Raw genomic sequence first — 26270 nt, forward strand, 5'->3', positions numbered from 1 at the left:
TCCATCTCTCCAAACATCTTGTTTCCAATAATGGCCAGTATTGGGTGCTTCAAAAGATAAAAATCCATGCAGAAATTTGACAGCGGTTAGGCAGCTAATGAGTGAGATCACTGCCTGTCATGCTGACTAATACTCATTCATTGATTCCTTGTGCTATTAGGGGCAGAGACTGCCTTTTGTTCAGTATAATAGGGTCCCAGGCACTACTGCAACCCAATTAATAATCAATAATATAATTGTCATTTATGAGACAAACTTGATTCCCAGGGGAAGTTTCCTCCTAATCCCCAATAGCTAGAGGTTGACTTCTGCCCTGAAGCATAACAATTTAACAGCCCTGCCAATGTTCTTCTTTAGTAATTTCTATTATAATCTTGGATATTCTAGTTCTCCATATAAAGACTAATCCTTCTTTGAATCCTGCTTTGCACATTTCCACAAGGTAACAGAGACTATGAGCATCATAGTCTATGCTGTGTCTAAACGCATTTCCTTTTGTCATTTGTGATCTCCAGCAATAAACAGACTTGCTTTGCTTCTAAAGAATTTGAATCAAAACTACATGCCCAAAGGTGGGGGAAGCTACAGAGATACTTTGGAGGGTGGAACACTCTTGGGGATAAGGGTGTTCTAGGATGTATTAAGGCCACTACTTGCTATGAGAATTATTTATGTACAGGCAGTCCCCGGGTTACGTACAAGATAGGGACTGCAGGTTTGTTCTTAAGTTGAATTTGTATGTAAGTCGGAACTGGTACATATTGTAGGGGAAACTCTAGCCAAACATTTTTTTTAGTTTTGGATAGCATAGGGAAAGGTTAACTCCCCTCTAATGTTTGTTTTGCTGTCTGTTCCCCTGTTCAGAAGATTTCACATCTATTTCTGTCCCTGTGACAAACTCAGGACTAAAGGAGTAACTCATCAAATACCAAACAGCTCTGCACCATGCTTTGAGCTAATAGCTTTATTTCCACACACCACCCAGGGTTCTAGGAGGAGGGTCCTTTTTTTGCTAACACAATGAGGCCAGCACTTTGTTTTGGTGGAGTCTTTGTTTGCCCAGGGAGCCCAGCATGTATAGGGGGAGGAGGGGCGGAGAGGCTGCTTTTGTCTGCTGTTCGGCAGCCTGTTGCTCAGGGGAGGGGGCAGCCTGTTGCTGGCAGGGGGGGAGGGGGGAGGCGTGCAGGATGCTAGGCCGCGGGGGGGGGGCAGAGGGCATGGGGAGGCACTTTTCCTCTGCCGGCAGCTCTGCGGGATCCCTGTCCCTGTGGCCAGCTGCTGCAGGCAGAGGCCAGTTGGAGCCGGCCGAAGAGGAGGAGGAGGTGGATTCTAGGACCCAGGTGAGCGAGCCCCGGGGACGCTGCTGCGCTCCGGGAGCCTGGCATGTATAGAGGGGAGGAGGGGCAGAGAGGCTGCTTTTGTCTGTTCGGCAGCCTGTTGCTCAGGGGAGGGGGCAGCCTGTTGCTGGCAGGGGGGCAGCGGGCGTGGGGAGGCACTTTTCCTCTGCCCGGCAGCTCTGCGGGACCCCAGTCGGAGCCGGCCCGAGGAGAAGGAGGATCCTAGGACCCAGGTGAGCGAGCCCGGGAATGCTGCTGCGCATGTGCGGGAGTTGCCTCACCCCGTTCGTATCTAGGGATCCGACGTAAGTCGGATCCACGTAAGTCGGGGACTGCCTGTATAACTAAATAGTTAATGGATAAGGTGCTAGGCGATTATAGTCAAAATATATGGAGTTCCTGGGTTTTGTAGGATAAATAGAATGTAGTGTTCTCAGACTTTATATATACCTTCTTGTGTATAGTGCTTTACAGTGAACTCTAAACATGATGCCAGCGTGTTTATTGTTTATTGTGACGCTGAGTATGGCACTGAGTCACTTCAACAGTGGCTATGAGCAACATACTGCTTCCTGCTGTGACTCAAATACATGAGGAGGTCTATGAAACAAAAGAGATTTTTTTTCCTTGTCTTTATGCATAAACTATGATATGGCTGCAAGACAGAAACATACCAATAAAAAAAATTGGCAGCAGCCCATAAGAGCCTCTTATGTCACTTCACACATGGAATGACACCTACAGCAAAATTAACTTTGAAGCCAAGAGTTGCAAAAGAGGGGATAGAACAAGTTAAATAGTGGTGATTGGAAGACAAATACTTCTATCACAGAGATACAAATCTGCTCCCTGAACTCCAGATAGGACAGCGGGTTAGAGTAATAAGCCAGCAACAGAGACAAGAGACTTGCCCATCTGGCAAAATCCCTGGTCTGGGACAGCTCAGATCCCCAGGTTGCTGGACCAGGGAAGTTCTACCTGTAGAATCAAGGTCAGAAATAGTACAAGTATGAGGACAATTGTAATGTCTTAAGGACAACAAAAGAACAATTGTCCTCAAGGGATAATCTAAATGTCTACCCCCACATTAATGTGGATGCAAGAAAGACGTGATAACTGTGAAAGAAGTGGAGTTACTGAAAAAAAATTATTGCCAAAAAGGATGCCAGAAAATCTAACAGTGCAGAAATCTTGTGGGCTGAATGGCAAGAGAAGGAAGAGATTCAAAATAAAACAGCACTAAGTGAACAAGTTATGCAGTTGACTAGTACAGGCTGGACCTCCCTTGTCCAACACCCTTGGGATCTGACTAGGGGTACGTCTAGACTACATGCCTCATCCCAGGAGGCATACCTGGATGGTTGACAAATGCCTTTGATGTCGACACCCGCACGTCCAGACTACCGCGCTGAGCCGACAAACAGCTGATCGGCTCAGCGCGGCAGCCATATAAATTTAAATGAAGCGGCGATTATTTAAATCACTGCTTCATTTTCCTATGCCTGGTAGCCTAATCTACATGCCTCTGGCAACAGTCTAGATGTACCCTAGTTCTGAAGGAGGACGTTTGCCAGACCAGGGGAGGTCAGCCCCTCTGCTGACAGACTCTGGGTTCTCCGAGGGTCTGTCAGCAGATTTCCAGGCAGCCAGCCCCAGGATTGTTGGGACTCTGCTGCCCTAGGGTCCTGGACTCTAGCATTTTGGGTTTCTTGGGATCAGCTGTCCCAGGGCTGCCATATTCCATAGCCCTTGGGCCAGACCTGCCGGGACTCCACTGCCCTGAGCCAGGACTCTATGGTCCAGGGGTTCTCTGGATCATGGATGTTGCCAGACCAGAGAGGTTCAACCTGTGCTTTTAAAGACTATGTAATTAATTGAAATTGTTCAGTTTCTGTTACAGGAAGAGAACTATTATAAACATGTTTTATATATGTAAGTAGTTAATAGATAAAGTGCCAATAGATGGCACCCAGAATATTTTACATAGTTCCTGCTTTTTGTAAGACTAACAGATTCTGTTGTTGTGCACTGGAAATGGCTTGCACGCCATTCTTAACACTACTATCTATGTGTTCTTATTGTTTACTTACACCGTGAAGCACAGATTTTTTCTTCTGTTCAGAGAGTCTTGTCACATATATGCAGACACTATAAGATAAAGTGATAGCTTTCCTCGCTGTTTCTATTATAAGAACTTCAACATCAGCCCAAATTACCTGTCATCAGCTGTTCAAGTCTTCTTTCCATTACTGACAAAACAAATGAACAGCTGTTTGCTTCTTGAACCTGATACACTGAAAAGGAGACAAAGTAATAAAAAAGGCAGTAAACAGTAACCAAAATACATTTTATAAAGGTTCTATAGATAATGCCATGTGAGCTAAGGCCTACTTCACTCTCAACTAACTAAATAGAATAACTTCCTTTATAAAATATTGAATTGAAAAGTGTTCCTTTTTATAAAACTGCCATAACTTTCTGCAACTGCTGTTGAATAATCCAAGACAAAAAAGTGATTCTTTGTGTTTACAATTCTCTGATAAAGTATATTTCTGAGCACTGAAAAATGGCACACACAAGCAGGTACTATTAGAGACTTATTGCATTTAATCATTTAAAAGACATGAGTTTAAATAAATATAGAGTTGAGCCCAATTTTTTCACTGATGAGAGTATGCTTTTACTTTTGAAAAAAGATTTTAAATATTTTCTTTTGAAAAATTTCAATTTTTTTCAGAGAATAACAGCTTATTTTACAGTTAAATGAAACAAAAAGAGAATGTACGTGTGATGTCATTTCCAATCAAATATATTTTATTTTGGTTTAGTTTCCAAAACTGAAAAAATGTGGAAGATACTTTTTTACTGCTCATTTTATCATCTTCAAACACTATTTTTTCCAGTGGCAAGAGGGATTGCAATAGTGGATGAAAGGAGAGGGGAACAATGAAATGAAACATGGCTTCAAACTCTGAAACAAAACTTTGTGAATAGAAGCAAAACTAAATTGAAAGTTTTCATTTAATTTTTATTTTATTCCATTTTGTTGAAAAATTGAAAAATAATAATGGAAATAATAACATTTTCCTTTTTTTCACTTCTTTAACCATTGTTTGAACTGCCCTAATAATTTCTTCCAGCCATGTTCAGATCAAGTCTGATGAATGTACACAATATATTTATTCTTGTATGAAAAATATATTTATAGAGTCAAAGATTTTAAGGTCAGAGTAGACCATTATGAACAAATCACAAGCCACAGAATCCTGCTAGTAATTTCATCATGCCCACAACTTATAGTTTAGCTATACCCAAAGAAAAATATCTGTATCCTCCTACTAATTGCTTAAGCCATGTCAGATTTTAAATCTAAACTCTTATTTCAAAGTTGAAAATCAAGGGGCAGATTTTCATTAGGGAAGCAAGTGCCCTTCTCTCACGGAAAGTCAACATGAAATGAATTTTTTGGTCCAGAAGATAAGTGTCCATGTCAGAAACCCTACCAATTACATTGGCACTATTTAGGGTGACCAGATAGCAAGTGTGAAAAATTACAATGGGGTGTTCGAGTATTTAGTGTCTAAATAAGACAAAGTCCTGAATATTGAAACTGTTCCTATAAATCATGATATCTGGTCACACCTTACCAGAAAGGTCAATGATGAAGAAGGCATAGAACTTTAACAACCATATTATATATTATTTTTAAATTTTAACAAGAACAAGCCACCTAAGGAATATCAGTTATCCTTCATGCTTGCTCATATTCTTAGACAATTATTATTTATTATTTTACATAACCCAGATGTAAAGTGTGCTTGCAGTATCATGGTAAAAATATAAAGATTAGAGTAGATGGAATAGTACTACCAACATTTTAAAATATCTTTTCTTCAAAATTTGAAAATGTAAAATTTGGACTTTAAAAAATAATATTATTTTTGCTAAACTCTATAGTTGGCCGTTGAGGAAGAAGGGTGATTTTACAGAATGTTTGTCAAGTTCTTTTCCATTTGTTTTTAAATTTTGCAATTCCAGAGTTGTTACCAGTTCTAAACTGAAAAATATAGCCCTTGTCCAAAAGGAGTTGCAAAGCAATTTAGTCATGATAGTGTAACAATGAGACTATTAATGAAAAGGCGGAGACTTGCGAGCACAGAAGGTAGAATTTTCATAGGAACTTTATCCAGGCTATGGAACCTATGACTAGAGGAAGTAATGTCAACTAAACTAATCATGATTAAATCTAAATACAATATTTTTTTCTTTCACTTATAATTTTCCACAATATACTTAAAAGAAAAATATGACTGACGAGCTCCATGCACAACTCAGCCAAAGCTGGGGCAGCAAAACAGTTTGTGATAAAATATGAAGTCCTTGAATCTTTCTGCATCAATCAGGCCTCTCTGTCATTAGGACCTACCAAATAACGAGCGGAGGACAGGAAAAGAAAAACATAAGTTTACAGCAATATTAGAGTTGCTCTGAGGAGCCATCAGTCCATTGGCAGAATGGAGTGGGCCTTATTAATATTATATAAAGTTTAATAATAAAAATGCATCAGGAGGCTTTTAGACTCATCTCCTTTTCCCCCACGGGGCAGATAGCTCTTCGGGTTATGATATAAATGTAGGGAGTACATTTCACGATTCCTATCCTGATCATGTTACTAATATTAATGAAATACACCTCCACCAGAATCTTCAACAGAGTCGAATGCCCACATTTGGAGGTCAGATTTGCAGCACAGCACCTTGGATGATGCTTTCCATGGAAAATCTGGCTGTATCCCCGAGGGAGCAGAGGAGTCCTTGCATCTTTTGAAACTATGGCCACAATTTTTGGAGCTGAGTGCCTGGGTTCCAGCACTGAAGCTCTTTTGAAGAATTGGCCCTAACATGTTTGTTATTAAGGTGGTGTTTTTACTCTGACTGTACACAAGTCCTCACTTCAGATTGTACTGAAGGAGGTTGCCTGTAGTACTTGGGCTGTTTGGCAAGAGGTGCTTGTTTTCCAACTGAGTTAGTTTGGTTTAAAAAAAAATCAAAGATTTCCCTCATGGCTGCCACATGGAATGTACTAGACTGAGGGATAGGGATAAAAGCAAGGAGGCTAGTAGAGTTTGAGGCACTGTTTATTACCTTTGAACATTACCGAATAAAGGGAGGCTGAACTTTTCTGTCAGGAGAATGTGACAGTCTCACTCAACTGTACTGATTTGTAACGGTGTCTCTCCCCTTAATCTCATCCTTTTCTCCTTAATCTGTATACTTTATAAACCTTATCTTCTTTTGTGACTCTACCTTTTGAGCTAATCCCTGGTGGCCTATGGCTCTTTGCCTCTTTAGCTCTAGTCACTCTCAAAAAGATGCTCATCGTTTCTAGTGGTACTACAGAGATCAGTAATATATAATGTCCATCCAAAGAGCTTGTCAGCAGCCATTTAAAAGACCTATGTGATATACCTATTGGAGCACCCTTCTCATTAGTCAGAGGGCACATACAATTTCAAACTGAATTTTATTGATGGGAGAACATGGCTAAGAGTCCAATACAAGTGCAAATGGTGTCCCAGGCATCCAGCACCTCTGAAATCAAGGCACCCAGGAGACTATGGGCCAGATCATCAGACGAGCTCAGCTTTTGCTTAGGCATCTAAATAAAGTGGCCAGGTGTTCAAAATAGCAGAACATGTGCTGAGGTGCTGAGCGCTTTGGAAATCAGGAATTATGTGAGCAATAGGCATGCCAGTGAGATCTTTGAGAGAGACAGTGATGTTAGCAGCCTTCACAATTATATCACAAATCTAGCAATAGTTGTGAGAATCTCCATTATCTTTGAAAAAATAATTGCTAATTCCTAAAAAAAACTTGAAAATATGAACATTAATGATCCAAAAAGAACAGACAGACTAAACCAAATCAATATTTTTTTAAAAAAGAATTGTACAGTTGTTAAGCCAAATTTAAACATATTTTGTTGCTCGATGATTGATTTTTAAATGTTGGGGTTGGTGATACTGGTGTGACTAGTGTACCACCAAATGTGGTGCCATTTCAAAAATAATTACTCATATTTGTCTAAGGGCAACTAAATGATGACTAGCGTGATTGCATTGTGGCACAAATAATATGCATATACAGCTAGAACTGAGCAAAAAAATTCATCAAATTCATCAAATTCATCAATGCCAGTTCTTCATTGGTTAGGTGCCATCAACAACACCCAAGCTCTTTGATTTTGCTTTTAAAATGAAATGAGAACAAAATATTTTGTTCGACACCAAAAAAAATAAACCCTTTCCTGAGTGTTTTTATTCACCAAAAACTGAAAAAAAGATCTTCTTAACCCTTATCAAAGCAATTAAGAACAGCTCTGAGTTCAGCATCATTGCTAGGCTGGTTGGTTTGTATGATACTACAGATAGATTCTGCATCAGTAGAATAGTACTTTCTGATTGTCCTTCACAGTATTTTGATGTCTTTGTTATCATTTTAATCATCATTGTGGAAAGGCTCCAGAATTAAGATAATATGTGGCAATCAACTCACTTCCTTCAGATGCCCAATTTCAGAGACCTGCTGGAATACTCAGCGGCTGCGTCTAGACTGGCAAGTTTTTCTGCAAAAGCAGTTGCTTTTGCAGAAAAACTTGCCAGCTGTCTACACTGGCCGCTTGAATTTGCGCAAGAACACTGATGATCTAATGTAAGATTGTCAGTGTTCTTGCGCAAATACTATGCTGCTCCCATTCGGGAAAAAGCCCTCTTGCGCAAATGTATTTGTACAATAGGGCCAGTGTAGACAGCTATAAACTGTTTTGCGCAAAAAAGCCCCAATGGCGAAAATGGCTATCAGGGCTTTCTTGCGCAAAACCGCGTCTAGATTGGCACGGACGCTTTTCCACAAAAATTGCTTTTGCACAAAAGCGTCCATGCCAATCTAGACGCTCTTTTCTACAAATGCTTTTAACGGAAAAACTTTTCCATTAAAAGCATTTGTGAAAAATCATGACAGTCTAGATGTAGCCAGCGGGTTGTTGGGCCATTTCAGACATTGCAGTTGTTCTCCGTTTTGGTCTGTAAAGTTTCATGCTCTCATTAGCTATAATATTCATAGCATGCAGCATTGCATCAGATTGTTTTTGCAATGACCTCAAGTGGTCATCAGATTTTAATATAGCCTGATAGAACTGAGTGCATTCCCAGACTCTCTTCATTAATGCATTGTATTATAATAGTATTAAAGACCGATGAGTACAGAAGGCAGAGATTCAGAAAAAATGAATTTAACAGAGAAAAATAATAACCAGTTCTTTCTTACCAGACTAAGAATCTAATCCTTATGATAGCAGTTCATTTTTCTCCCACATCTTGATTTTTTATTATAATTTCTTTTTCCTCCTTATATTCAGTTTATATATGGGGCTCAAGAAAAAATTCTTGAGATCAATTACATGAAGGCAGCTAGTAAGACAGAAAATAGAGCAGAAACACAACGGGATGCACTTTTTCTAATACTTTAGACCATTCTTCCTTTAGTTATAAAAAAAGTTCTGCTTTTGTATATTCTGTGGAAGGTATCCATGGTGAATGGCACAACTTTGCCTAACATATTACAGGAATATGACTTCCCAGCATGAAAGACATCGAAGTTTGCTGTATTGGGCTGAAGTAGCACGTGTAAATATGTTGGGCAAAAATAACTTCTCATTTTTACATATCACAAAGACACTCAGTAAAATACAGAGCAGCTGCAGAAGCTACGGATAAAAGCTTTGTAGGAAAAAAAAAGGCATTTGCATGGTTTATTATGTTCTTGGACCAAAGCATCAGCAAGGTGCACGTACTTCTGCACATACAAGCAAGGCCATGAGAACTAACAAGCTTCCAAAAATTCATGATTTTTTTTTAAATCAGTGGAGAATAAGTCATTTCAATTGGGAATCTCCAATGTATTCAGTCAGAAAATAAATCCTATACAGGCAGTCCCCGGGTTACGTACAAGATAGGGACTGTAGGTTGGTTCTTAGGTTGAATCTGTATGAAAGTCGGAACTGGCGTCAGCCGCTGCTGAAACTGATCAGTTTCAACAGCGGCTGAATCTGGACGCCACTTCTGACTTACATACAGATTCAACTTAAGAAACCCAGGTGTCCCCAAGTCAGCTGCTGCTGAAACTGATCAGCGGCTGATTCCAGGAAGCCCGGGGCAGAGCAACTCTGCCTCGGGCTTCCTGTAGTCAGCCCCTGGTCAGTTTCAGCAGCGGCTGACTTGGGGACGCCTGGGGCAGAGCAGCTGGGGTGCTGCTGCGTTGCTCCAGTAGCGCCACTCCTCGGCGCTACTGGAGCAACCCAGCAGCACCCCAGCTACTCTGCCCCAGGCGTCCTGATTCAGCCACTGCTGAAACTGACCAGCAGCGGCTGAATCAGGACGCCTGGGGCAGAGCAGCTGGGGTGCTGCCAGGTTGGTACAGTAGCGCCGAGGAGCGGCGCTGCGGGACCAACCCGGCAGCACCCCAGCTGCTCTACCCCAGGCGTAGGCAAGAAAAGCCTGGTCTGCTGGGGAGGGTGGAGGGGGGGCACTAGCTGCACCCACCCCCCCAGCAGACCAGGGAGACGCGGGTGGCGGGACCGCCCGCGTCCTCCACGGCTTTGCTACGTCTCCCTGGTCTGCTGACCAGGGAGACGGGGAGCAAAGTCGCGGAGCACGCCCGCAGCGGGACAGCCCGGGCGTGCCCGGGCTGTCCCGCTGTGGGCGTGCTCCGCGGCTTTGCTCTGCGTCTCCCTGGTCTGCTGGGGGGGAGCTCCCCCCCCAGCAGACCAGGGAGACGTGGAGCAGATTTTCTCGCCCCGGAGGACGGGGGCGGCGGGACTGCAGCGCATCTGGGCGTCCTGCCGCTCCAGTCCTCTGGGGTGAGAAAAGCCCCGTTCATAACTGCGGATCCGACATAAGTCGGATCCGCGTAACTCGGGGACTGCCTGTACTAGTGAATACGAACCACAGTGTAACATGTGGAGCAGGTGGTGTTCCAAAAATTTTTAAATGTTTATTGTGTTTGCCATTTTTAAGGTCAAGTCATTTCAATTAGGCTTCTGTGCCATGTCTTATTCATTCTCACTCATGTTAATATTGGATATCTATTGCTTCCTTTTAGATATGAACTCCCCCTCCTCCGCCCCTGACACACACACAAACACTCAATCCTGAAGGAATCCAATGCCATATTTTTGAAAGGAAAACCACAAACAATATTGAGGCATTGCACAATATGGCTAATTCCACACACATATTGAATAATATATCATATTTTGTATTCATGCTCCCTTCATTGTGAACAAAAAGCTGTCAAACTGGACCTGTGTCCAGGACCTAGGAGACATTAGATAAAATGGTTTGCTTGAAATCTCTACAGCAACATATTGAAGCTTTAAAAAAAAAAGAGTCAGATAATCATTTTGCAAAGTTATGGGTTTGTATTACTCTGAACGTACACAGGACGTATTTGTGGTATTGCTCTATTTTTTATATTATTAAATTTATTTAGGAAAAATTCGTGCAGTCCATGCAATTGACACATGGGGTTGCTAACTTTCACACACTGTAAATAAGTACCCAAATTTCACAATAAGCCAAAAATCAAGTTAATCCCATTTCAAAACAAAGTCCAAACAAGCCAATCCTAAAAGAATCCCAACACTCTATATGACTGCAACATGCAGACTGGGTTCTGGGACTTTGGTGGGCCTGCTGAGTAACCCTAAACTCTCCCCTCTCTTGCCCCTTGCCCCTGCTTGCCCCAATTGCCCTATTTGCCCTTCACTTTCTGGAAACCAATAAAAAAAAGCAGCAACAAGCCAAAATAAAGTAACAAACAAGTCCAAAACTTGGTAACCCTCTCCATAACCGTGTTCAAGAAAATGGGAATCTTTCTGTGAATCAAAATGAGACAAGGATTGGCTCCACAGAGAATTACTATGCCAAATGAATGCTAGAAAGTTATGCTAGGGAACCAAAATCCATCTGCTGAAGGAAATCCACATTTCCGTAAATAATTGTGGGTGATAACAAAGTTACATAGGTCTGCTGTCAGATTGGCAGTGGTGTTCTCTGGGATAGTGTTTGTAATTGCTTGTAATCCATCTTCATGTGGGATGTTGGTGTATAGAGCTTCTACACCCATGGTAGCGAGGATGGTATTATCAGGGAGGTTATCGATGTTTTGTAGTTTTCTTAGGAAGTCAGTAGTATCTCGGAGATAGCTAGGAGTGTTGGTTGCGTGGGGTTTGAGAAAAGAGTTTACATAGCTGGATAAACCAGTAGTGACTGTGCCGATACCCGAGATGAGACGTCCGGGGTGTCCAGGTTTATGGATTTTGGGAAGCAGATAGAACAATCCTGGTCGGGGTTCAGAAGGTGTTTCTATGTGGATTTAGTCCCGAGAAGATGTAGGGAGGTCTTTAAGGAGACATTGCAGTTTCTTTTGGTATTCCAAGGTGGGATCAGAGGAGAGAGGTTTCTAAAATGTGATGTTGGAGAGATGTGCCCTGGGAGGCTCAGGTGATTCAAACCTGAGTCTCCCGAGGCATAGCTGTACAACAGGGCTAAAGCCAAAATAAGCTACACAACCAGAGTTATGTCAATTGTGTATCTTAAGTTAAAATAGCTTATTTCAGCTTTTGGTGCTGTCTACACAGCAGGAAGTCCAAGGTAGAGCACTCTTCCTCCAACTTCCCTTAAAATGAGGGTTACAGTAGTCAGAGTAAGAAGTCCTCAATCTCAACATAATTTTGACATTATGTCAAAATAAGTGCTTGTAGTGTAGATATGGACTATGTTATTCTGAAATAACACTGCTGTGTAGACATACCCCTACAATCTAGGCAAGTCCCCTACCTACTGAGAGAGATGAACAAGAACACACACATGTACTGCTTATCTTGAAAAACTTTTCCCTTGTCATCAAATTGTATCATATTTGAGAATAATTTCAGATCAACTGAAACTGTTTTTTTCAGGAAATAAAATAGGTCTCCAAAAAGGCAAACAAATGAATTACTTACTAATCACCAGATTGGAAAGGGAAAAAAAATTAATCAAATTCTCACATAAATGTTTGATCTCAGATCTATGAAAGACTCAGGATTTGGCCCATTACTATTAAATCAATATATAGTGCTATAAATACATTCAAGACTTTTCAAAATAGAGGATGCATGAGTAGCATTATTTAAACAGTAGAAGAAAGAACATACTCCAAAAACCAGGGTGGATAACAGATATAATAACAAATGACATTCAGTGTTGATTAGCACAAAGTAATGCACACTGGAAAATATAGTCCCCACTGTACATACAACATGGTGTCTAACTTAGTATGTCTTTCTTGAGGGGTAAAAGCTAAGAGTCTTCGTCGATTGTTCTCTGAAACATCCAAGGCAATGAGCATGGGTATTCAGAAAGGTTAACAGAATGTTAGGAACCATTAGGAAAGAAATAGATACCCTGAAAATATCACAGTGTCACTGTATATATCTATGGTTTGCCTACACACTGAATACATGCATGAAGTTCTGGTCAGTCCATCTCAACAAAAATACATTAGAATCGCAAGAAATACAGAGAATGGCGATAACAATTACTAGAGGCATGGAACAACTTTCATATGAGGAGACATTTAGAAAACATGGACTGTTCATCTTAGAAAAGAGTTGAATAAGGGGCAATATGGTAGAGATCTATAAAATAATGAATGATGTGGAGGAAGTGAATAAGGAAGTGTTATTTACTCCTTCAGGTAACAAAAGAACCAGGAGTCATCCAATGAAATGAATAATGCATCAAATAGAAATCAAACAAAAGGAAAAACTTCTTCACATAATTCACAAGTGGGACTTGTTGCTAGGCAATGTTGTGAAGACCAGAAAAGATTCTGAAAAGAATTAGGTAAGTTCATGGAGGATAGGTCTCTCAATGGCTATTAGCTAAGATGCTTAGGGACACAACTCCATACTTGCCATATTCCGATAGAGAAACAAATGAAAGGCATTGTGTGCAATTGTATGACATAAAGAAATTTGATGCTAGTTATTTTATAAAAAATGTTATCACATGGGATAATTTAGGATTCAATCAAACACGTTGTCCCAAATTGACTGACAAAATGAAAGATCTGCTTAAATCTGTTTGAAAATGGTGTCCTCAGCTTCTTAAAATGAGAACAAATTATCTATTATATATTTGAGAGCATTTTTGTGAGTCACTGTCTGTCCATCTCTCTGTCTGTGAGTCCGTTTGCTCAAGAACTCCTATCTGGCAAGAGCTAGGAACACCACATATAGTATGCAGCTTCCTCCTAACATTACTTAAAGAAGGGTAAAGGGCTGGTTGTGCTAGGACAATTGGATGTGTCTGGAATGTGATTGTTTCTCATAAAACAGAAAGAGAGGAGTCTGCTAGCAGGCACAGTTATACTGTGTAATGACATCAGGGGTACTGTAAGCAGCCAGATGGGGACTGGGACAGCTAGCATCCCATTGGGGCAGCATGGGGCAGAGGTGGAGAAAAAGACAATTATGTACTATATATGAGAGAGAGTTTCTCTGGGTGTTTGTCTGTCCCCCAGCCATGGGACACATGCTCAGCTGTGCCTGGCCCTTTTATAGAGATGACTTGTACAAGGAGCCTATCCCTACTTCCCAGGCTGCTGCTGCCCTATCTTTCCTTCTCCATAAAAACCAGCCCTAATTATAGCAACTGAGGATATGTCCCATAATTTTGACTTGTCATAAATGTAGACATGGGATGTGTCAGTAAGTATTCAAAAGACAAGTGTAAAATATTAATAAAGATGGTGGATTTTGTTTCCCCTATTTAACATGATCTTCACCCATTTCACTATTGAAAAGTGTAGGTATAACTCCCAAAACACCCCTTGAGCAATAATCTGGAGATGTGTGAAAAGTACTCTTAAAATAATATAAGACTATCGCTCAATATAACAGTACAAGTTGATCACATATATTGTTTTGTTAATTACCACCTTGTATGAAGTTATTACCAGCCCTCAGACAGAATTAAATTATTTCAAAAAAATAATAATGAATGCATATGTTGCTGCAGTGACACATAATGAGAAAATTGGGGGTCAACATAAACAGAGAAACTAGCAGCAGTCATGTATTCGGAATGATGATTTTCAGTTAGAAAATACAGGCATTTTGTGTCTTTCCTCCTACACAGAAACACAGATTTCCCTCTTTTGGTATTCACACCTCCTCCTCAACTGCTGAGAGTCAGCCTCATCTACTCTGACTGAATTGGTCTTGTTAACACTGGTCCTACATTTGATAAGTGACTCCCTTCTTTTGATATACTAGTATTCTGGGTCTTTCAGGATAGAAGAGAATGGGCAGTGTGTGTGTGGGGGGGGGGGGCGGTGCAGGAATCAGGGCTTGGCCTTGGATATGGGGGGCAGTGCAGGAGACTGGGTGAGGGGAGATGCCTGAGTGAGGGTTGGGGGTGAAGAGGGGTTCACGGTAGGGGGAAAAGGAGTTTGGAGCAGGGGGCTACTTACCCAGCATTCTGGCAGGCAAAATGGTGTTGACCCAGCCCTGTTGGCCACTTTCTTGGTGGTACAGCTGCTCCCAGTGGACACTCTCAGTATCACGTCCCCCCAAACAGCAGCCCCACCCTTTGCATGTTATGGAAAACGGTCCTTTTCTCAGGGCTCCCAGTTGTCTTGCCATCTTACTTTAAATTAAGAGAAGAGGAAGCTGCATACCAAATTTGATAGCCTAGCTCTTAGCTGTATCCCTGAATGGCATAAATATCACCAATCCAACAAACATAGCAGACAGTGCTATGATGGCAGGAGAGCTTCTCCCATCTTCATAGTTACTGTTTCTCATGGGGTGGATTTAGTATGCCAATGAGAGAGCTTTCTCCCAACATCATGGAGCATCTTCAGCAGCTGTACTGCATCAATGCAGCTGCACCCTTGCAGTGCTTCTAATGTAGACTCACCCTGAATCACTATCAGCTCCTCTTATTGTGGAAGAATTTCAGTGATTGTTCAGTCCACAGACACACACACAGGGGTAGTTTTACCTTTGTAAGCTTTCCTCAACAAAACCTGACACCCTATGAATCTAACAGGGTTAAATGAAACTTGGTCTCAAAAAACAGATGCCTCTCCAGAAACCGTTTTGCAGCTTCATTCTGATTTTATAACAAAACTTGTGTCAGCTGGCCATATGTCCGATCTCCTCTTCCCAACAAAAAGCTCTAAATGTCCTTATCTGCCAATAAGCTGATGCCAGCCAGCTTTGCACAGCTTTCCTTTTGATTGTTTCTCACCCCCATCACCAGCACTACCGTCCACTCAGTGCTGCCATTTTTTACATAGATTGTCTGAACTATTGGACATTCTCAGATATCACAGAGCATTCACAGGACTGGCTTCTTAGTCCAATGGAAATCTTTACTTAATCTGGACTCACAAAATATTAGTGCCTCTCACAACCAAACACATCCGGAAACTAGTTCAATCCATTTCTATTCAAAGGAGAGGAAAAGTGTCCTCAATGAGCAGATTATAGGCTTGGTTAATATTACACTTTATCATGTGCAAAGACATGCAAATATTTAAATTCATAAGTCTCCACAATACAGCTGCACAAGTTGCCAGAGAGATACATCAATTGGTGAGATGAGATAAGCAGAAACATATGAATAAGTATTGTGCAAACTCAGACTGGTGAGAGAAGAAAGAAGAAAGAGAGCAAAAGCAATACAAAGACACTTCTCAACATTATCAAGAAACTCACCCAACCCCCCTGTTTCTTATTACAATGGCATCAGGGGAGGAGATGACAAAGTGCTAATGGAATGAGGAGACATATCACAAACCTCGGAAAGCTAGGGCAGGGATATACATTATAGTCAGGTTATTGTGACAGTTTATATGAGACACCAAGGTATGTGCCAGACTTTATCAAGAGAACAGCAATCATTCAAATTGGCATAGATGGAGAACCTCTTCTTTCTCGCTCTCTTTTTTTTTCAGGCACCTATTACAAGCACACATTGTCTCACACACAAGTCACATTAAATAAAGGCAATAGTAAAGCTGAAGTTTACCTGATTGGTGGCTCTGAAATGTAAAATATGTTGGTAAGAGAGAAAGAGAGAGAGAGAAAGAGAGATACAGTTCATGATGCTATGCAAAAAGTAGACCTGAAGAGACCACAAACAATGTTATCCACTTTACAGATGAATAAAGTGTCACTATAGGCCTTGACCCATACACAATGCAATTGATTTTCTTTGGTATATTAATAAAATCAATGCATGCAAGTGATTCATAAGTCTATACTTAACAATACAAGCAAACAATACAGGAGGTGAGTAACATCTGTTGAAAGGGAGGTAGAGGATGTAATACCAATGAGGACAAATAAGCACCAGGAAACAGTGAAGATGAAGGAATAAGATTTGATTGTTTTAGGGTCTGGCTACATTGGGGAAATTTTCTAAGTAGTTTAAAAAGTATTTTGAGTTATACTTTAGATCAAGGCTTTAGGCATCTTGACTCAGGTTAAACAGAAAGAAGTTGATCAGGCTGCCTTAGAGCAGGGCCATGCTATGATGCTAATCATGTTTTCATTTTAAAACTGGCTAGAAAGTGTTGCTAGTGTAGATCGGGTCTTTAGAGCCACATGGTTAGGGGAGGCATGGAGGAATAGATCATGGCAGATTTTCCAATGTTTTTGCTTCCAGTTTTATAGAACACTAACAGACCATTTTGACCCATTTATTTTTCCGAGCATAAAAGGAATTCTTTAAAGACACCTGATTGAAAGGTAATACAAAAAAACTGGTGTGCTTGAGTACTGAGTACCAGAATCTGCACAAAATTATATAATTTCGGGGTGAATGAGTATATACTGAAATTCCATTTCAAAGACTTGACTGGGACCATTCAGCCTTACATTTTCTGATGCAAAAAACCCCTCAAAACTGCCAATTTAAAATTAATCATGGGTATGATATGCTTGTCACCAGATGTTAATAAAACCTTTCCAAACACAGACATGAAGTGGCCAGATTTTCAAATTTTCAGTGCATGAGTTTTAATTTAAGCATGTGGCTTTTATTTTCTCCGGTGAGTTGCAGTCTCTAAACATCTTGTTGCATTGGCATTGTTGTCATCATTGTGCATTCAGTCAGAGCCTTCTAGCAAGTTTAATTAGCCTGTAATATTTCCAGAACAGATGTAAGGATTCAAAAATCCTCAGCAAAGCATGGATTTTAGCTTTCTGAATATAAAGACTGAACTTCAAAACCCTTTATGGTGAGGGTCATAGCATGGTTATATGCTCAATAGCCTCCACAGAGCTCAAGAGCACAGATAACATGCAACATTAAGAAATCCTGCCAATGGAGAGCAAGATTCAACACTGCAGGATAGCTCAGTGTTCTATGAAGCACTCTTCCAGCAGGCAGCTGTCACTTCTGGTCACAGACGTGCCTTCAGTTGATGCTGAATGAAGCATCTCTAGCCAGATTGTGTGCTAGCACCTTTTGAAGTGCAGGTTTCCTCAAGCTGAAGTCCATGACAACAGGAGTACTCTATGAACCACAGATGTATTCTGGGTGCCTGTCAAATCCCACTGAAACACTCTTGCACTTCATTTTGTGGCTAAGTTTTAATTTTTAGGCTGCTGCCAACCTCAGGAAATCACCCTGGGCAATTGCTCATGTGTTAGTTAAGATGCCAGCCAAAATGAAAAAGGGTAGAATCTGAAAAGAGTCTTTAACATCACTGAAATGACGGTTTCAGAAACCTGTGTGTAAAAATTCAGAATTAAAGTAACGAATACTGAAAATCAGCCTGATTCCTCTCAGGTACATGAGTATTACACTGGTGTAGTTTTGTTTAGTTCAAGGAAGTTACTTCTAATTTATTCCACTGTAATTGGAAAGTCCTATTCCTGCTCAGGTTAAAAAGTAAAGAGAAAAATACTTCTTAAATATCAATGTAATCATATTATTTTTAGTGATTTTTACCTTCAAAGCCCCTCACGGACAAAGTTATCACATGGTATTCCTGGGAGGTAGTTAATTATGTATTATTTAGTAGTAGTATTTATTATTATTATTATTATTATTAGCTGGTTAGTAACATTGGTGGCACAGAAGCATGAAAATATTCCCAAGGCTGGGCAACTCCATATCAGAAGTGAAATCAGAATTCAGAAGCTTCTGGCTCGCAGAGCTTAGCATACTGGCCCACTCCACTGCAAACTATTTCTTTGTACCAGAAAAATCCCCACATGCTTAAACACATTAAATATGAAATCAGAAGCCATAAGATGACACACTAGAATGTGGGTTCTTGTGCCATGGATAAACACATTAGGTGCATTTTGAGAGCTGTCACAAAAAATCTACCATTATACAGAACAGGGAATCACAAACTTCTTCACAGGGTGTACCACTTCTCAGGAAGTGGCTTGGCTGTCCTCTCCCATCCCTGTGATTACCATAACAATTGTTTATATGAAAGGTACTATTATTGGAAACATTTTAAGGTGAGAGGGGGGTTGTTTATTTTAATATAACTTAGCAGCTAGGGGAAAGGAGACGTGCCATCAGCTATGTGACCTTCCAAGCTCCCTGCAGACCACCAGGACATGCTCTGTAGACTAGTAACAAATTATCCACAGACCTCACTGATAGAGAGTTCACATTATTTTCAGGAGATTCATGTGTGGAAAGACTATTTAGGTACCTGTTGCTTGCTATAATAAAAAATAGTCTTCTAGCAATATCTGTTCCTGGGGCAGATTTAGTTTACATACTGATAACTTTGGCATGTAAAATTGTTGTTAAATGTCTTTATTTCACTACATCCACCCTTTTTCAGGCTCTCTCTTTCAGTCCCTTCCCACCTTTTCACATGGATAAGCTTCTTGATAGGGTTTTCAAAATATGTACCATTCCGGCTAACTGAAAATGCACTGGAGTCCACAGGAGAAGAGCCATGAATATATTATGGTTGGGTACATAGGGCAAAGAATCTGCATGGCAGCAGAATAATGCACCAAATTGTTTTAATGGATTAACGTGGATACTCTTCTCAAATCAAATTGAAAGCATTTATGTATTTGATGGTGACTGCTGATATCTCAAGGCGGAGGTTGGGGGGGAGGCACTATTAGCTGTTCTTGACATGATATCATTTAACTTTCCAGGTCTCTGACCTTTCTCCAGTAGTAGACATAAAAGTGGAAATGTAATGTTGAAGGGGGAAAATCATGCAAATGATGACCTTTAAAGCTACCAACTGATTTTTTTTTATATAAAGAGAGAAATCTGATGATCCAATTATGCAATTCATTAGGAAAACAACGCTGAATTTTTGTGGTTAATGGGATTTTAAGTTATATTGACAATGGAAACCAATTATACTTTCAAAACTTTCTCTATCTGTGAATGTATTATTTTAATGAAATGGCATGCCAAACCTCAAGTAGCCAAATGAATGTTAATTATGGAACTAGTTGAAGAAGTAAGAGAACACTTCTTTTACTACCATGACCCCATAATTTTTTGAGCCTGACTAGCAGCATAAAATCATTCATTTGGTGCTTAAATTGTTTGACATTGTAACTGTAACAGCCTTCAATCCCTTTAACACTGCTGCTTTATAATAATACTGTGATTAAAATTTTAAGAGATACTGATGAGCCAGAACTCAAATCCAGGATGAAAACACATTCAAGTTTTGAGAGTATTTAGATGAGGAGTCAAATCTTGCAGGTCACAACCAGTTCTTTTTTTAATGTTAATTTTTGCTTTAATTGATTTTTCCAATATTGAGTTTATTTTGTTTTTCAAAAAGCTTCCCTAGATCTTACTTCAAAGGCAGATTTGTAAAACTAACCAACCTTGCCAGATAAGCTGGTTCAACCAGTGAATTTGGGCTGATGGGAAATTTTGCAAAGCCATTGAATAACCAAAGGGAGTTCTCAAAACTAATTAGAAGTGATGGACAGAGCAGTCACAAGGCTACTGGTGTTCTCACTCACTTCACTGTCTTTCACTTGCCATTCTACTTGTTTGGGAAATACTATTTACCCTGGGCTTTAAATTAGAGAAATGGCTACAAAATGTCTTAAAACAAACAACTGAGGACAAAGTTCTGAACCCCCCCCCCCCCTCCATAAAAGAAGAAAATAAAGCAACAACAATAGAGAGAGAAAACTATGGAAGCATGCAAAAAATCCAGAGTGGAGTTTACTCCAACTGGAACAATGTTTCTTGGATATAATGACTGGTTATTGAGAAGTACTATCAAGGGGAAGAATTTAAATTGCTACGGATAAACAACTTCAGGGAGCACAAAACATGTTCATTGGCAGACAGAACTCTGATTGTACATTAGTAGAATGTATCCAAAGACTGTTTGTGTTCTGATTAGGAAGTGCTATGTCTGGAGACCAAGAATAGTATAAAATAACGTACTGTATCTGGTATGTTTCATCAAATCTAAAAAACAACAAGTAGTCCTGTAGCACCTTAGAGATTAATGAAAATGTATTCTTGTTAGTCTTCAAAGTGCTACAGGATTACTTGGTTTTTTAAAGTTACAGATTAACATGGCTACCCTTCAGACTTTTAGATCATCAGAACTAGTTTTTGCAGCAGTTCCTGTTGCAAAGTCCAGTGAAGTCAATTGGAGTCTTAATTCACCAACCCTGTGATATATCAAAAGTTCACCCATTGTACTTATGTATGCATCTATGCCAAAAAGATTGTGAATTAATTTATTAATTAGCATTATTATTAAGGGGTGATAATCATGGATTATAAAGCTGCTGAACTGCCCCCACTGGTCAACTCTGCTCTTGGAGTGGTCTTATGGTGGTGAAATCCCCCTGATTGGTAGCAGGCAGTGTGAAGAGTTCTTAGAGGGGTCACATGACCCACTTCTGGGAGGTCAATGCGCCCTGGAACTCCCCGATTGGTCAAACGTACTCTTGGGGTGGTCTTAAGGGGGCAATAACCTGCCTGATTAGTAGCAGACAGTGTGAGGAGTTCTTAGAGGGGTCACATGACCCACTTCTGGACAGGCCAACCTGCCCCAGAACTGCCCCCATTTGTCAAATAGGCTCTCATGGCAGTCCTATGAGGGTGAAAACCTTCCTGATTGGTAGAGAGTGGTGGGAGGAGATCTTAGAAGGGTCACATGACACCTTTTACTTCTGGTCATCCCTCTTGACCTCGGATGTATTACCCACAAGGGTGGGCCTTCTGGTGACAGATGGGCGGGGCCTGAACAGTTGGGGGGCCTAAAGGGTCAGAGATGGGGCCAACGTTTGATTGATGGTAGGCCCCTTATACCACTCAAGTCTACACTAGACCTGGAAGGTCAGCTTAAGATATGTATGTAGCTGGAGTCGGCTTACCTTAAACCGAGCTTGGCGCCATCCCTTCTGCAGGATGTTGACAAGAGCAAATGCAACTCCTTGCGACTTGAGTAGAGATGCTGGTAAGAGCTGCCCTCTGCATTCAATTTATGGGTCTGTAGTAGACCCACTAAATCAAATACCAGAATATTGATCTCTGGATCCACAAGTGAAAAGACATGCCCCAAGTATGTGTGTGCACAGTGCCATATCATGTGTGGTGTCCTGATCTTGGTTGTGGCTTGAAGGTGATACTATTCTACTCCTCATCCTAATAATAATAATAATAATTAATAATAATAAAAAGGCAGCAGCAATGGAACTAACATCTAACAGTGGTGGAAAGATCCTCTATCAGTCAGGAAGTGAGAAAATAGGGGGAAATCAGTAGCAGATAAACCCATTCTTACTGGAAGTAAAAATAATTTGCTTTCTTTTGTATTCTTCCTCTGTGAGAATCTCTGAAAATGTTGAGGTACAATGCTCATGTATGCAGATTTGTTATACCTAGGGTAGAAGAGAACAGAGTCCATTTAATTAGCCCAAGTATATTTCAAATAGTTGTGCCAGAGCTAATTCAGTCTATTATTAGCCAAGTTAAGTCCTTCATTGTAGCAGGTTATACCTTCTTTTGTTGCCAGATATACTGTATCAGAGAATTATAGAACCTAGAAATTAAAAAAAAAGACCTATTAGAACATCTTACCCATTTCCCTGTCAATGCAAAGTATTCCCCACAGGATGATATAGCAGAAAGATGATCATTTATCTCTGAAATGGGAAGAGCACTTCCAATGCTCTCTTTGCCAGACATGCACTTCCTTACACCAGTAACAGAGCTGAGCTACTGGATAGGTCCCTCATCTGTTAGATATTTCTCCTCACTAATCTCCTCCCAAGACTGGCCATTACCATCTTGCTTGGACTACAGCTATGCTGTACATAAGAGAAAGCCAGGAGTGAATGTATGCAGAGCGGTCTACTTACTTGCTGAAATGGAAGCTTATATATATTCTGCTGTGTAATAAATAAATCAAACAAAACTCTGACTCTATAAAATGGACTATTATTTTTACACCAAAGAGCATTGGACATGGAATCCTTATCCTAGTTATGCCAATTTAAATTCATTGTGATTCTACTCAAACTGCGGTACTCCACATTTGCATTATTTTCAATGGGAAATAAAGCAAACCATATCAGCCAACCAGAAAAGTCAAGCTGAGCTCTTACTAGATATGTGCAGAAATGGACATGAGAGGAAGTAGTCTTTCCTCCAAGGATACAGAACTCCACCAACCCTTAGACATGACGATTTGTGACAAATCCTCCACTATTGCTTCTCTCTGCCAACTAATTCTCTTCCTTTGTTCCTTCCTTCACCGTGCCACATTTAATAAAGGATGGAGCTGGATTTGCCCAAAAGATCAGAAAGAAAATATTAATTTTACCAGCTGAAGGTACAGATTTGGATATTGTCCCTTGAGGAAGTTTATTATCTTGGTGCCCTACTGGGAGAGTGTGTGTCTAAACTACACCCTTCGGCCGACAGAGGGATGTAGATTAGACACATCACTATTGCAAATGAAGCGGGGATTTAAATATCCCGCACTTCATTTGAATAGAAATGGCCGCCGCTTTTTGCATCAGTCTGGACGGGGATCGGTCAACAAGGAAAGCCTTTTCCGATCGATTCTGTAAACCTCATTGCACGAGGTATAAGGGATCAGACACATCCTGAGAGGGCTGCTTCAGAACAGCAGTTTAAGGGGAAACTGATCTACATTGGCCCAGGATCTAGTTCTTGATTTTTATTCCTCCCGAAGGCCTCTCATGTTTCAATTTGTCATATGGTCTAAAGCCATAGAAGTATGTGTTTGCATATAAATGTATATGGGTATCTAATACTCACATACATATAGTCACTTACTATACTTGCTTTCAGATCAAGAAACACAAAAGAGGAACTTTTAATACCCTTGTAAATAAAAGAAATAAGACCCATGATTTAAACAAAAGAAAAAGAAATAATGTCTTTATCTAGTAAAAGATGTTTCTTTCTCAAAAAGAAAAGCAGCATGTTTGGTCCAGGAGCATACAACTGAAAGACACAAGAGCTGTAGAGCAAAGAGGTTTTGTTTTCAGGTTGTGAATTCCATACACCACAGCGCCATCTAGTCGGAAGAGCTAAAGTAGCACCTTGAATAATGTTTGCTGAAAATCAATGTTTAGTACTAAATGCTATGTTCATAAATAATTTGTAACCCTGGAAGAAGTTCAGCTTTTGGCTTATTGTCTGATTTTTATTCATATTTGTTTTCTACAGCATAACGTAGCTGAGCAATATTTAAGGTCCCATGGGAGCTGCTGCAGGAAGAAATAACCTAGGTATACTCTTTCCATAGCTTCTGATCTAAACTCTGAAACTTGAGGGAACATGAAACAATATATTCAGCAAAATCTCTGGGAATGTATATTTCTGGGTGTTTTGGTAGAAAATGGAGAACTTTAAATAATAAAAATAACTGCAAATAAGAAGGCTGTAAGAAAGAAAGAAAGATTGTTAGTATTAAGTGAGGTGTTTTATTTTATTAAGAAAAAAAGTTCCTATGCTGAATTATATTTTTATCCTGGTATTTCACAAACTGAGTATTCACAAAGGAATGTATTAGCAGCTCTACACAAAGTTTAATTCACCTATACCATCTTGAAGTTTATCTAAATTAAATATGTGGTGGGGTATATACAAGAATTAAAGTTCACAAAAGGAAAAAAAGACTTTCAAAATTCTAGAACACTTCATGCATTGATTTAGATGAATGTCAGTAAGGAGAAATTATCACAGGTCTCCCAATGGTAGCTTTTCTAAAGGGCACTGTTTGCTTTCTTCTTCTTCTCTCTTTTTAGGGCCCAGATCCTGCAAGTTTCTGAGTGCTTCCAGGGACTGTGAATTAACTTTACTGGGAACTGAGATCATTCAACACCAGTTAGAAGATCCACTGGCAGGAAACTAGCTTGTGTTATGGGGAGGGTAAAGTGACCATATGACTTCATTTTACTAAGACAGTCCCAGTTTTTCATGTGGCTGCCTTCTTAGTGTCCCAGGTCCACTTGATTATGTTTTCATTTAATCAAAACATTTTTAGAACTACAAAATGTTTGTTAGAAGAATATTGTTATATATCAAGCAGAATTTACTCTGAGTTTAGCAGAAACAAACAGTCCGGTCAAATGAGTGTTCAGTGTGATTAATAGTATTTGGAGTGAAGAGTTCAATGAGGCATATTGGCTGACAACAGCGATCAACCGGGAGACCTCTAAAGCTGAAATTCTGAGTCCCTACAGCTTGACACAAAGAGCCAGACTTTCTCACCAAGATCACTAACAGACTCACATGGACACAGATTGGGGGGTACAACATAAACTGACAATGGGTTACACAATCAAATATATTCTTTTGAATGATAATGACAAATATTGAGTGTTCCATGATAAATGTATTCAGACCAGTAAATTACTGGAAATTATCAGTCACACCAAGAAATGACAGTGTTGCTATTGTATCACACGTGGGAAATAGCAACACCAGCATATGTTTTTGCAAAGGGCACTTTGTGGGTTTTGTATCAGTATTTTGTGACTCTAAAACAGTCATCACAAATTGGATTTTTTTTTTCAAAAATATTGTCAAGCTTAATGAAAGGGCCACTAGATCATCAGAAACATGATGCACATGCTTCATGATTATGGTCAGAGACCAGTCTTTTGAAAAAAGCCTCCAACTTACAAAATGAAGTCTAAGCAGCACAATTAGAGTTTGATTCTGATAACACTTACACTAGCTTTACAAGAAAAAAATCCATTCAGCTTGATTTTTCACTCATCTATATTGAGGCAAGTTAGAAGTAACTCCACTGAAATCAGTAGAGTATAAAACCAATGCAAATAGATAATTGGGTCAAAAAAATGGAGAAAATGCTCCTGTTATGTATTTGACAAACTGTAATGAACAAAAATAGAGATGTAGCTGTGTTAGTTTGGTCTAGCTGAAACAAAAGACAGGATTTTGCAGCACTTTAAAGACTAGCACGATGGTTTAGTAGGTGATGAGCTTTCATGGGTCTGGCCCACAAAAGCTCATCACCTAATAAACCATCCTGTTAGTCTTTAAAGTGCTGCATAGTCCTGTCTTTTGTAATGAACAAAGATATAGATAAGGGCTCAGGATAAAATGTTTTTTTAAAGTGCAGGCCTCAGTACATCTGGTAAAAAAGCAAATATAAGATGCTCACACCTCAAGTTCTGCACCATGCAAAGGATAAGTTAATGGAAGAAAGATCTTTCTTTCCTGACATACTGAACATCATCCAAACAAAGAGAAGCAAATAATATTTTCCTAATGTAGATATCTCAGGGTAATGTGAAGAGACCACTATATTTTGCACACCAAATTGAAGC

The 26270-nt window shown here is 40.0% G+C and overlaps 1 long non-coding RNA gene across 1 annotated transcript; it reads left to right on the top strand.

Moving 5' to 3' along the window:
- The first annotated feature begins 778 nt into the window (after positions 1-778).
- Positions 779-25949, top strand: LOC102462212 (uncharacterized). Its single transcript, XR_012902231.1, has 3 exons — positions 779-1570; positions 24139-24200; positions 24720-25949. It is a non-coding gene; the product is annotated as an uncharacterized LOC102462212 (long non-coding RNA).
- Positions 25950-26270: the final 321 nt, after the last annotated feature.

Source organism: Pelodiscus sinensis, chromosome 3, assembly GCF_049634645.1.
Source record: "Pelodiscus sinensis isolate JC-2024 chromosome 3, ASM4963464v1, whole genome shotgun sequence".
NCBI lineage: Eukaryota > Metazoa > Chordata > Testudines > Trionychidae > Pelodiscus > Pelodiscus sinensis.